Source organism: Narcine bancroftii, chromosome 3, assembly GCF_036971445.1.
Source record: "Narcine bancroftii isolate sNarBan1 chromosome 3, sNarBan1.hap1, whole genome shotgun sequence".
Classification (NCBI taxonomy): domain Eukaryota; kingdom Metazoa; phylum Chordata; class Chondrichthyes; order Torpediniformes; family Narcinidae; genus Narcine; species Narcine bancroftii.
Window position 1 is genome coordinate 258,388,625 of NC_091471.1, and position 11,223 is coordinate 258,399,847.

General features: G+C 48.0%; 1 protein-coding gene across 4 annotated transcripts in view; it reads right to left on the minus strand.

The window, feature by feature from the left end:
- LOC138758577 (zinc finger protein Gfi-1b-like) overlaps window positions 1–10,678 on the minus strand; it is a 32,440-nt gene extending 21,762 nt beyond the window's left edge. The window contains exon 1 of one of the 4 annotated variants that reach the window (XR_011354352.1): window positions 10,217–10,678. The gene's annotated coding sequence lies outside the window, so the exon portion shown is untranslated. The remainder of the gene's footprint in view (window positions 1–10,216) is intronic. The other 3 variants (XM_069927727.1, XM_069927724.1, XM_069927726.1) reach the window with 3 other exon arrangements.
- Window positions 10,679–11,223: the final 545 nt, after the last annotated feature.

The window sequence follows — 11,223 nt, forward strand, 5'->3', positions numbered from 1 at the left end:
TGTACAGTTATAGCATTACCTCTCTGCTCTTGAATTCAATTCCTCTGGCGATTAAGGCCAACATTCCATTTGCCTTCTTAATAACCTGTTCTACCTGCAACCCAATTTTTTGTGATTCATGCACAGCCCCTCCCAAGTCCTTCTACACAACAGCACCTGCATAAAGTGGATGTCGTTTCATTTACTAACATTGGACTCCATCCGCCAGGCCTTTGCCCACTCACCTACCTTAACTAGATCCTTCTGCAGCTTCTCCACATCCTCTGTACAAATTGCTTTTCCACTCAATTTAGATTCATCTGCAAACTTGGCTACACTACCCTCTGTCCCCTTTTCCAAATCCTCAGTGTAAATGGTGAACAGCTGTGGGTCCAACACCAATCCCTGCAGCACCAATGCGACGACATCCACTTTGGTAGGAAAAATAGAAGAGCAGATTATTATTTAAATGATAAAAGACTGCAGCAGGACTTGGGAGGGCCTGTGCATGAATTGCCAAAAGTTGGGTGGCAGATAGTACATTATTAAGAAGGCAAATGCAATGTTGGCCTTTATTGCCAATCAGAAAAAAACATCCATTTATCCGACTCTCAATCCATGCCAATATACTTCCCCCAACTCCATTCATCTGTATCTTATTTATGTCTCTTGTTCAGCACCTTATATGCCTTCTGGATATCCAAATATACAACATCAACCATGTTCCCCTCTCTCTACCCCACCCATTATATCCTCAAAGAACTTCAGCAAGTTTGTTAAACAAGACCTGCCCTTTCTGAATCCATGCCACATCTGCCTGATGGAACCCCTAAATGCCTCATTATTTCATCTGCTCCACCTGCACCCACACCTTGTCCCTCACCACTATTAGGGACTCCAAATGAAGCAACACTTCACTTATGTATCTGTGGGAGTCATCTATTGAATCCGGTGCTCTCGTTGTGACCTTCTCTACATTGGAAAGACTGGGCGCGGACTGGGAGATCACTTCACTGAACACCTTCACTCTGTCCAAATCAATGACAGGGATCTCCCAGCAGCTAATCATTTCAATTCTGCCCCCCACTCCTGTGCTGATCTGTCTGTCCATGGCCTCATGTACCATCCAAGCAAGACCACCCGTGAATTGGAGGAGCAACATCTAATATTCCATCTGGGTCCCCTCCAACCAGATGGCATTAACATTGACTTCTCCGGTGTCTGCTGGCCCACTCCCTATTCTCCCTCCCTTCCCCACCCCTCTGTCTCCTTTCCTCCAGCTCTCTCTCCCATCTCCATTCACAGAGCCACCCCCCTCCCCCTGTTTGCTGGTGTGCCCTCCCTCCCTTATCCACCTCCTGCCTGTGGGACTATTCCCCTTCTCCTGCTCCTCGTCCTCACCATTTTGTTCGGGCACCCGCCTACATTTTGCTCAGACCTCAAGCCTGAAATGCTGGTTATGTGTCTTTGTCTTAGCTATGTAACGGACATAGTTTGACCTGCTGAGTTTCTGCAGTGTTGTGTTTTTACTTCAACCACGGTGTCTGCAGATTTTCGTGTTTTATTTCAGATAGTGTGTTGCCTCCTGAGTGCTCAGGTCAAAGGCAATATATTCTTAATGGTGAGGGTGACCAGCAGGAGGTTGTGATACATATTGGTACCAATGATACAGGCAGCAATGGGGTAGAGGTCCTGGAGAGTAAATTCAGGGAGTTAAGAAAGAGGCGGAAGAGCAGGATCGCCAAGGTGATAGTCTCTGAATAATCCCAGTGCCACCAGAGCTAGGGTTGATAGTGCAGATAGTGCAGACAAATGTGTGGCTGATGAGTTGGGGCCTATCCCTGCTTAATAAGAGTTGTCCTGGTCAGAGGCCTTATCTGTAAATTTGAGGGAGGAGGTGTTAATTATCTATAATGTTAATGTTTGTCTTTAGGAGGACAGCTCCATGGGGGGTGGGAATCTGCAAATGCAACAACAGTTAAATGTTTTCAAACAATATGATGAAAATAAAGTAAAAAGCTTTAAGGTTTATATATTCATGCAAATGAAGTTTGTTCAAAGTAGAGTATTTTTGTCGTTTTGATTGTTTATTCTTAATGCAGGTGCATTAGTTAAGCATTGTAAGTTAAATACATTTAACCAGCATCTAACAATTCACATAGGTGACTGATGCCCAGGGTTCCCTCTAATCGAGTCCACATTATACAAGGCTTCCAACACAGGCCAGACATGATTTTCCCTTCATAATCCACGTTGACTCTGCTCAATTATACTTTTTCTTAAGGTCTTCTGTTACTACATTCTTTGCCAAAAATCCCAGAACTTTGTGCTCATTTTGTACATGATTCTGTTATACAAACCATGTAGGACATAATACACACACTGTTTTACAAAAAAAAGCTCGAGAGAACTCGGACTTTTCTCTTTAGAGCAACAGAGGATGAGAGGTGACAATAGAGAGTGGTAGAACATTGAACATTATAGGACAGGCCCTTTGCCTCAAATTTTTGTGCTGCCATATATAAATCTAAACCGTCCCTACTTCACACACACATAACCCTCTATTTTCCTCCATCCATGTACCTGTCTAAGAATCTTTTAAATGTCTCTATTGTTCCGGCCTCCACCACCACTCCTGCTCCACCTACTCTGTATAATAAAAAAAACACACCCCTGACGTTTCCCCTAAACTTCCCTCCCCTCCCCTTGTCCTCTGGTATTTGCCACTCCCACCCTGGGAAAAAGGCACTGGCTGTCTATCAATGCCTCTCGTAGACCCCTATTAAATCTCCTCTCATCCTTCTTCACTCCAAAGAGAAAAGTCCCAGCTCTGCTAACCTTGTCTCATGGGTCTCCTTGACTACCCTATCAACCACCGTGGTAGCCTTGTGAGATCTATGGATTTGGACCCAAATCACAAAGTTAAGAATCCTGCCAATCACCATGTACTCTGGCTTCAAGTATGACCTTTCAAAAAGCATTACCTCACACATTTGGATTGAACTCCATCTGCCACTTCTTCCCCAACTCTGCATCATGTAACGTCTGACAACCTTCAGCTCCATCCACAACTCCTCCACCCTTCGTATCCTCCCCAAACTTACTGACCCATCCTTCTGCCTCTTCATCCAGGTCATTTATAAAAACCACAAAGAGCAGGGGTCCAAGAACAGATACCTGTGACACTCCATTAGTCACCGACCTTCAGGCAGAATATGCTCCTTCCTCTACAGGAATCCACCTGGCCAAGATTCAATAGTTCCCATGCCTCATGACTTTCTGAACAAGCCTCTCATGGGGGCCTTGTCAAATGCCTTACTAAAATCCACATACTCCACATCATCATCAATTTATTTTGTTACTTCCTCAAAAAACTCAATTAGGCCCGTGAGGCATGACCTGCCCCTCACAAAGTCATGCTGACTATACCCGAGAGACTACATGGCTGGAATATGTTGCCAGAGGTGGTGGATGAGGCTGGTACAATGGAGGGTTTCGTGCTGTGAGGGAGGGAAGGGTTAGATTGATGCTGGAATAGGTTAATATAGGCCAGCAACTTAGGCATCAGCAGGTTTGCCCCAGTACTGAATGCCCATCTCTGATTCTGTGCCTGGCCCACAGTTTCCCTTCTCAACCAACAGAGCAGTGTCGGGGAGAGGTGGGACTGTTCCCACAGCGAGACTCAGCACCCCACAGCCAGAACTGAATTAGCACAGGCCTTGGGCCATTTCACCTCCCACCCTGTCGCAGGGATAATGTTTGGAGTGTTTGGAGGTTGCTGTGGTGGGAAGCTGCCAGATTGCAGCATTCCGAGTCCACTGGCCTAACACCAACACCTGGAGCGAAGGTGGTGGGGAAAACCTTGTTGGAAACATTCATAGCCCCTCAACCTCTCCAGGATGAAGTCCCCACAGCTTTGCAGGGAGATGAACAGTGAACCTCCAGATATTGTTGCCCTTTGTCTGGGAAAAATTTCTTCAGCCAGAGGGTGGTAAATCTGTGGAAATCTTTAGCACAGGCAGCTGTGAAGACCAAGTCATCAGGTGCATTTAAGGCAAAGATTGATAGATTATTTATTAGTCAGGGCATCAAGGGTCATGGGGAGCAGGCTAGGAAGTGGAGCTGAGGTGGGAGAATGGATTGAATGGCAGGATAGACTTGATGGGCTGAATAGCCTATTTCTGCTCCTTTGTCTTATGGTCTCAGAGACCCACACAAGAGACAACTTTCCTGGCATTTCTCAGGGCCACTGCAAAATTTTAAGACTGCAACTTAACGAAACAAAATTATATATTTTTAAAAATCCAAACAGTGACTGAAACAGTCGTCAGGCTTGCTAAATCTTTCCCACATGTTGAATTTACACATCTGCCTTTTTTCTTACTTCGAAACTTCCCTCCCTTCACTCTGAACAGACGCCCTCTGGTGTTTGCTACTCCCTGGGGAACAGGTGCTAACCGTCTACTTCATCTCGGCCTCTCTATTAAGATCTCCATTAAGTCTATTCCCATTGTTCTACACTCCAAAGAGAAAAGTCCCAGCTCTGCTAAACTTGCCTCATAAAGACTTGTTTCCCAATCCAGGCCACATCCTGGTCAATCTCCTCTGTTCCCTCTCCACATCATTCACATCCTTCCTGTTGTGCTGATATGTAATTACACCACTAGGGGTCATCCTGGTGACCTTGTCTATAAAGCAGTCCAGAGCTACAGTCTAGCCTTCCAGGTTTGTCTTGCAGAGAGACAAGACCTCTTAGTGTACATATTAGATTATTAAAGCTGTCTTATACTCGCACTGCTGGTGTGGTTATTGTCAGTACACCTGTAACGAGGTGACTAGAACTGAACCCAATTCTCTAAGTGTGGCCTTACTAAAGATTTGTAGAATTGTAACATGATCTTTACTCTTGAACTTAATCCCCTGATTAATGAAGCCCATTGAAACAAGAAAGAATTACAGTGTTACATCAGTAGTGTGAAAATTATTGGAGAGGATTCTTCAGGACAGGATTAATGAGCATTTGGAGAAGTACAGTCATCTCAGGGATAGTCAGCATAGGGGAAGATTATGCCTCTCAAGCCTAATTGAGTTGTTTCCAGAAACTTTCCTGCCTTTATCTTACCTATCCCTTTCGCAAATTTTAAATGCTGAAAAAAGTTACCCAAATGCAGCCAGCCTGTGCACTAAAGGGTTGAGAACATGGATCAGGGAAAAGAGAGGGGTGACCTCTTATAATAACCATCCATCGTTGATTTCTTGGAAGTCAATCCCTTAAACGAGACTGAGGCTGATTGTGTGTAAAATTATTGTGGGGTGTTGGCTGATGGAAGTCATTGTTCTAAGAAATGCTTTTAAGTGGTATAAAGAAGGTTTGCACACTAGTTCCCAGCAGTGCCACAGCCACAGAGTGTCAGTAATGCTCTGACCTCGGTAAAACGCTGACATCTGCAGATACTGTGACACGACGCTAGGGAAACTCAGCAGGTCAATCCGTGTCCTTTATACAGCAAAGATACAAAACCAACGTTTTGGACCTGAGCCCTTCATCAAAGTGTGAACAAAATGTAGACAGACACCCAAACAAAATGGTGGGGGGCAGGGTGGGGGAGGAGCACAGTCCCACAGGCAGGAGGTGGAGAAGAGAGGGAGGGCACACCGGCAAACAGGGAGGGAGGTTGGCTCTGAGAGAAAAGGGGGTGGAGAGCTGGAGGAAAAGAGACAGAGGGATGGAGAAGAGAGGGAGAATGGGGAGTGGGCCAGCAGGAACCGGAGAAGTCAATGCTAATGCCTTCTGGTTGGTCCTGCAATTTACGGGTGGCCTTGGTTGGATGGTACATAAGGATATGGACAGATATGTCAGCATGGGAGAGGGAGGCAGAATTGAAATGATCGGCCACTGGGAGATCTCAGTCACTGTGGTGAATAGAGTGAAGATGTCCAGTGAAGCGATCTCCCAGTCTGGGTCCAGTCTCCCTGAGGAGACCACAGCGGGAGCACTGGATGCAGTAGATGACTCCTACAGATTCATAAGTGAAGCATTGCCTCACATGGAAGGACTGTTGAGGGCTCCGAATTGTGGTTTGGGAGGAGGCGCTCTCCGTAGCCAACAGGGGAAGGAGCCAAGGGAGTGACTGGTGAGGAGGGATGAGTGGACAAGGGAGTCATGGATGGAACAGCCCCTAAGGAAGGTGGAGAGGGGAAGATGTGAAATCTGCACACTGACTCCCGAGGACCAAGCCCACTGTAAAAAAAACCATTTTGTGCAGTAACTGCATCACCCAAGGCAAAGGCGCTGTGTCTGGTCACCACGTTGTGACACATGAGTTGCTGATCAGTTGTCCAGAGCGATTATGTTGCATTCACAGAATTCAGCCTGACTGAGGCATAGAGCAATGCAAATGGAAGCAGGAGGCAGATTGTCGATCCTGCCACTTCTCCCTTCCACACAGTAGCCAGGTACAGAGTCCAAGGTGGAGTCCCTGCCAGACTCTCAGTGGATCCAGTGAGAGTCTATGCCATAGTGCCATTCTGGGCCTGGGCTCTTCCTCATATCATACGGACGTCATCGACTGGCTGAGTTTTTTTAAATTAATTTTTTTTTAATTAGACATACAGCATAGTAACAGGGATCTTCTTGAGAATAAGTTTGTTTTCTCCAAGACTGTATTTTGGAATCATTTTGATTGAATTCCCTTTAAGTAAATGCCTCACGTTGAGCCCCCACTGTTTCCCCCCCTCCAGCCTGGCTGACCATTGCCCACACACCCCCCAAGGCCATTCAACCCTCCCCCCCACCTACCCTCCAGGTCCTCAGCCAACGTGCACCGTACAGGAGGCTCCTGACCAGCACGTCGGTCACCTAGAGGTTGGAGGTGACGGGGTGGCCCGGGAGGTCGGCCAAAAAGGCAGTCAGCAGCTGCTCGGATCCAGTGGCCAGAGGAAGGCCGTACACGAGGTGCTCAGCTGTAGGAGGAGGGGGTCATTGGGGCAATGGTGCTGAGTGCCGACGGCTTCCAGGTGCTCCACCAGCACATTGGGCTGGCCCTCAGGCGCACCCTGGCAGCGCAGTGCCACCTGTCCCCTGCCCCCATCTAAGCCCTGACATGGCAGCAAGGTTATTGAGCACCACACCGGATCGTGGCGATGGCTCAATCCTGGAGCAATGGCCGTCTTCCTTACCCACAATCCCCCATTCAGCTGGAACCATTCTGGCACTGAGGGGGATTGTGGGTAAGGAAGACGGCCATTGCTCCTGCATTGAGCCGCTTCAGCCTGCTTCTCTCCCGACAGGTGCTCAGGGCCGAGAGTCAGGGACAGGAGGGAACATGGACTGGGACGCCGGGGATTGAGGGTGGGGGGGTCCTCCTTCTGAAAACGGAAAATTTATTCTGTGAAATTAATGTTACTTAGGTGTATCTAAGTTATCAACTGAAAAAAGGGCCAGTTTTGGAGGTTGTCAGTTTTTGGAATTCCATATAAAAGTTAGGCACCTGTATCTGCAATCAGGCCTTGTAAATCCCCTGCAGTGTGTGCATCTGAACTCTAGAGGGGGTGTGAGAGCCACCTCTGCTACAGAGCGAACCACAGAAACAACCGTTCCTGCTAATAATGAGTGTTTCTAAATGGGACCGGATTTAGGCCATTCAGCCCATTGACTCGATCTTATCTATCTCCATCTTAAATCTACCCAATAACCACTGCAAAAAATTCCACAGATTCACCACCCTCTAGGTGAAGAAATACCCCCTCACCTCTGTTGTAAAGGGATAATTTTGTGTTCTAAAGCTGTGTCCTCTGATCCCACACTCCCCCACCACAGGAAACATCCTCTGTCCAGGCCTTTCAGTATTTGATAGGTTTCAGTGAGATCCTCCTCATCTAAACATCTGTGAGTACAGTCCCAGAGCCGTCAAATGCTCCTCACGTGATAAGCCGTTCATTGTCATGAACCTCCTCTGAACCTTCTCCAATGGCCCCAATGCCCTTCCTGCCCCAAACTGCTCCCAATATTTCAATAAAGGCCTCGAATTAGCACATAATGGTAAAGATCATAGATACAGGCATTGCTACAGACAGTAGCCAGGTACAGAGTCCAAGATGGAGTCCCTGCCAGACTCTCAGTGGATCCAGTGAGAGTCTACGCCATAGTGCCATTCCGGGCCTGGGCTCTTCCTCATATCATACGGACGTCATCGACTGGCTGAGTTTTTTTTAATTAATTTTTTTAAAAATTAGACACACAGCACAGTAACAGGGAATTTTGGCCATGAGCCCGTGCCACCTAATTACATCCAATTAACCTACACCTCTGGTGCATTTTGAACGGTGGGAGGAAACCGGAACCCCCAGAAGAAAATCCTGCATAGACTCGGAGAGAATGTACCATCTCCTTACAGACAACTCAGGGTTCGAACACAGTGCCAGTTGCTGGCACTGCGAAGGGGTTGTGCCAAACATTACGCCAGCCGTTCCTCCAGGTTTTCTGCGTGCCTTTACTACAATCGCAGCATCTGTGGACTTTCGTATTTCTTTTATGAAGCAAGGCCCGTGTGGCATTTTCCAACAGGAATCAAGGCCTGTGTCCCAATTTCAAATGAAGATAATCTACAGAAATGAATGGGAACTGTTCAACCTCCTTTCACCCTACAGCCAAGATTATCTCACCCACTGGCAGTGAAGACTCAGAGAATGATCTCCAGCACTGCAAAATCCTTCAGTGTTAGATAAACCTAGCAGAAGCTTCTTCCCACTGCCACACAACAGGATCCGGACCTGTCGGCACCATCTACAACCCATGGATCACTCTCCATTTCTCAGGAGCCTTCAGCAAGGGCAGATTTCAACCAAGCAACCCATCGCTCATCCCCAGTGCACCAGTACGAGCTTCAGATGCTCATAGACACAGAAGACAGAAAACTCACTGACAGCAGTAATCCGTACCCTTGGTGGATCTGGAACAAGCCATGGTGGATAGCCCAAAGGTTTTGGAGAGGTATGACCAAGGGTTTCCATTCTGGATCAGACCCAGATCAAGTAGGTGGACCACCCATCCACATCCCCTGCATTGGCACTAACCAAGCTCAGTCGCTGTGAAGCTTTTCCACAAAGCCAGAGCTCAGACTCCTTGAGAAATGCACATGAAGATTTCCTCAGTGAGGGTCATGTCCAAGTGAAGTTCAATGTGTCCCAATGAGGGTCAGTGTCCCAGTGAGGGTCTCTGTGTCCCAGTGAAGGTCCATGTGTCCCAGTGAGGGTCAGTGACCCAGTGATGGTCTGTGACCCTGTCCTAGTGAGGGTCAATGACCTGTCCCAGTGAGCATCTGTGTGTCACAGTGAGAGTCCGTGATCCTGTCCCAGTGAGGGTCAGTGACCCTGTGCCAGTGAGTGTCAGTGTGTCCCAGTGAAGGCCAATGTGTCCCATTGAGGGTCAGTAACTTGTCCCAGTGAGGGTCTGTGTGTCCCAGTGAAGGTCCATGTGTCCCAGTGAGGGTCAGTGACCCAGTGATGGTCTGTGACCCTGTCCTAGTGAGGGTCAATGACCTGTCCCAGTGAGCATCTGTGTGTCACAGTGAGAGTCCGTGATCCTGTCCCAGTGAGGGTCAGTGACCCTGTGCCAGTGAGTGTCAGTGTGTCCCAGTGAGGGCCAATGTGTCCCATTGAGGGTCAGTAACTTGTCCCATTGAAGGTAGGTGTGTCCCAGCAAGGGTCTGTGTGTCCAAGTGAGGGTAGGTGTGACCCAGTGATGGTCAGTGTTTCCTAGCGAGGGTCAATGTGTCTCAGTGAAGGTCAATAACTCGTCCCAATGAGGATCTGTGTGTTGCAGTGAGGGTCAGTAACTCATCCCAGTGAGGGTCCGTGGTGCCCCAATGAGGGTCAGTGACCTGTCCCAGTGAGGATCCATGTGTCCTAGTGAGAGTCAGTAACCTGTCTCAGTGAGGGTCTGTTTGTCCCAGCGAGGGTCAATGTATCCCAGTGATGGTCAGTAACATGTCCCAGTGAGGGATTTTGTTTCTCATTGAGGGTCAGTGTGTCCCAGTGAGGGTCAGAGTGTCCCAGTGGGGGTCAGTGACCCAGTCCCGTGTCCCACTGAGAACCTAGCACTTTGAACTGCTCCCCTCTTGTCACTAGACCTAGCACTGAACAGCAGCACTGACTGAGCGGGAACATATGTAACTCCACTTGTCACATCAGTGCCATCTCGCCACACTTCACATGTCAAAAACGTATGTGTACTCACAACGAAAGGAAAAGGCCTTCATCCTGAGAGAGAGAGGTTCCCGCTGGAACATGGCAGAGCAGGAGAGGAAGCCGTGCCTGACGTGCAGCAGTTGAGCCGGGGTCTGCGCCTCAGCCTCTGTGCAAGGAGAGTGGAAACTGCCTGGCCCTCAATGAAACCACAGTTTCCCTTCTCAACCAACAGGCAGTGTCATGGAGAGGAGGGGCTGTTCCCACAGCGACACTCAGCACCCCACAGCCAGAACCAAATTAGCACAGGCCTTGGGCAGTTTCACCTCCCGCCCTGTCGCAGGGATGACGTTCAGGGCAAGTTTATCGATGAGGTTGCTGTGGTGGAAGCTGCCAGAGATTGCAGTGTTCCAAGTCCGCTGGCCTAATGCCGACACCCAGAGCGAAGATGGTGGGGAAAACCTTGCTGGAAACATTCACATCCCTCACCCTCTCCCCACAGGGAGAAGAGCCATGAAATCTCCTTATTTCTAATATGCAGCAAGTTCACCACAAAGGTTCAGATATGGGAGTTAATGGAGCAAATCATGTTTTTATACCACCAGCAACACCAGCCAATTAGCATGGCTCAGGAACTAATTAAACAGTCGAGTCATTCTCACCAGAAGTGACAAGTTTATTTTCCGTTAACCATTGTTAGCTATTTTTTTCTTCACCTCATAAATTTGGTCTCCTCTTACTCCATTACTCCTTCCGGCCCACATTTTGCTCTTGTCATTCTCCGTCACTCTGAAAGCTAGTCTCGGCAGGTTTAAGAGTACAACGTCCAGGATGGGGGCTAAACGCACCCTCAAGGATCTACGACCGCAGCCCCTCTCCCACATCGGGACAGATTTCAGATTTATTTTTCCCTACCGGCCAGGCAGAATTACCATTTATTGGCAATGCAAAAAAATAAACTGGACACAGCGTAAACATATAAACAATCAAAAGAACTGTAAACAGATAACAAATGTAAACAACCTGACTGTCCAATACAGAGAGAACAAAGAAAATCAA